The 2,756-nt window shown below is 42.6% G+C and overlaps 1 pseudogene; it reads right to left on the bottom strand.

Annotated features, from left to right (window-relative positions):
- Positions 1–366: 366 nt before the first annotated feature.
- On the bottom strand, positions 367–2,221 carry LOC139448785 (uncharacterized; annotated as a pseudogene).
- Between the last annotated feature and the right edge of the window lie 535 nt (positions 2,222–2,756).

Here is a 2,756-nt window from a genome sequence, read left to right as displayed (position 1 = left end):
AAAGGGCAGTTTGGACTATGAATATGCATGAATTTCACTAAAAACTACTATAAGCAAATTGTATGTTTAGATTTCCTTATTTGTTAAAAGCTGGTGTACATGTCTCAGACGTTCACCACTTCGGTGAAACCCACGAGCACGGGTATGGTGCTGACAAACCTTGAAACATAATCGGGGTGAACGTGCCCAAGGGACGCAACTCTGCACAGCGAATCGCGGCGTCTTTGGCGACTGGGCCAACGATATAATGGCCCCTTTATTTGGTGTATCTAAAGGTGTGAAGCAGAGCTGTTTGATGTCACCCACGTTTTTTTGCTCTCTACATTAATGAACTAGCCACTGATATCAACGACCTGAGGGAGGGCGTCAGTATGGACGACCTGCACATTCTAGTACTACTTTACGGAGACGATGAGGTCCTTCTAGCCCCGACAGAAGCAATACACGATTCGGTGATTTCTTTTGGTGAGTCGAGCATTCCCTGTTATATCTTCGAATGGACGCTTCATTTCGGTGACTCGACATATACATGATCTGTCTGGCTTCAAAGCCTGCATTATTCATAGCCTGAATCGGTGTCGCTCTCAGACAGTGTGGGCTGTGTACCGTTTTGAACACTTTGAATATTTGGAAACATCAGCCATGAAACCTTTGAAACTAGTTTTACCTAATGATTTACAAGTATACCATTTTTCGTGACTCAACGGTTGCGAAATGGCATCCTTAACACGCTGGTTAAATAGAGAGGTAGCTTGAGTGTCGGTTCTACTGATAAAGGTTTTCAGCATTTGGACTGGACAGTTTGGCTGACCAGTCGAGTACATTCTTTTGACAGCCATTGCCTCTTCATTATTTAGCCTCCCCCCCTCCCCCCAATTTTTTTGTTGTCGCTGTGTTTCGTGTGTTAAGCAAGCATATTCAACACCGTTTTCGCCACTTTTAAATTCAAATGATGACATTGGTAGCTGGTGGTGGAACTCTAAACCCCTAGATACAAAATGAATAGCAATATTGTACCAAACAGCTTGGCGGAGTTTGATAGGTGAACTTTCGGCATCACTGAAATAAACGGCAATTTTATGTAGCCTCAATAACTTCTTTGTGTTGAGTTGGTCGCGAGACACCACTCTGCATCCTGTGCTTCAGCAAACCATCTAAGGTCTGATTTGCTTTTTGGAACAACTTATCATGAGCAATGTCTATCTGTCTACCAATATCAGATATATGACGATTGCTGGCAGCACGAATGTATTTCAGTGTGTTTTTATGATATTCTTCAGATTGTGACGACCTTTTCTCGGAACCTTAGGGTTTAGCCTCACAATAAAACTTGGCCATCTTCTCAGCAAGTGCTTCCGGGTGTATAGCGCCCATGTTGAGCACCTCGTTTAAAGGTTTCCAGGTCCCAATCTGAAATAAATGTAATATTTTCATGTTTCGTTGTGTCTGATACTTCCATTTCATAAATCGAGCTGTAAATGTAATGCACACCAAGAATTTGATAAACTTAGATTAGTTTGATTTAGGCTCATTTAGGAAAACAATATATATTCTCAAAAAAATATTCTCATACCTTGAAGAATTCTCAGTCCCCACTTTGTGTTTTTCTTCGTTGATTCAGACTGATGTAATGACTCGTATTGCATTAACTCATCCTCAGTAGCTCACTTTGAAACGCTTCGGAACTTTGACTGAGACGGAATTTCTGGGCGTGATAAACCTTTGAAGTCAGAAAGTGATAATTCATCTTCAATTTCTCGTTTTGATATTTCCGATGGTGCCGAGATAGTTTTGTTAAATGATTGTGCAATAACACCAGGAACGCCCATATCAAAATCGCAAAAAAATACATCAATTCATCAAAATCCACGTCCTAACCAGCGTTCGCCATGGTTCTGGTATCGGTGATGTCACTGGCTATGCAGTGGGGTTCGCTCAAAGCACGCGCCGCGTTCGATACTAGCAAACGGATATTTGTGACAACAATTATATTATCGAAAGATCAAAATTCATTCTTTGTTTGAAAACTTAGTTTTGGTTCATGGTGCATATTCTAAAAGAAATTGTCATATAATTATACCGTCCCTATTTGACGTTATTTTTAGACACTGAGGAATTCCCCTAAAGTAGTTCTATATGTCTCCGCGCGATTGACAACGTATTCACGTGACATACTGACGTTCATCGGGAAATGAACGACAGTCAGCTTGGTAGTGCTCATCTTGGCGAGGTCACCCGCTACTGTCAATATTTCCACATACACTCATCACTGTGTACAGTCAAATTGTGCCCCCCGTCTTCCTTGAGATGTCATGTGCGCGTCACCTGTTGTGAGATACTCATTGCTACACTGTATGTAATATCGCCCATGATTCACTTATCAGCTTCACCTCCATCGAAAATTCATTTCAGCCACCATCAAACATAGGTGTTTGCTGTCTTTTGCCCGGCAGTTTTGAATAAGTAGCCAAACACATGCAACGTCACTATATAAGCGAAATATGTGGAAAGTCATTTCACCTCACCTCATACAGGGCAGGACCCGCGAGGATCCGAGTTAGAACACGCACGCACGCACGCACACGCACACGCGCACACACACACGAATACGAACACGAACAAGAACACGCAAGCGATCCGCGAAGAGGGGTAGAATAGATCTTCAGCAACCCATGCTTGTCGTAAAAGGTGACTATGCTTGCCGTAAGAGGCGATTAACGGGATCGGGGGGTCATCGTATCCCAATTGCGTGGATC

Source organism: Haliotis cracherodii, unplaced genomic scaffold, assembly GCF_022045235.1.
Source record: "Haliotis cracherodii isolate W230 unplaced genomic scaffold, xgHalCrac1.p SCAF_7, whole genome shotgun sequence".
NCBI classification, from domain to species: domain Eukaryota; kingdom Metazoa; phylum Mollusca; class Gastropoda; order Lepetellida; family Haliotidae; genus Haliotis; species Haliotis cracherodii.
The sequence above is the reverse complement of the archived record's forward strand: the minus strand, read 5'-3'. Positions and strand labels throughout refer to the sequence as shown.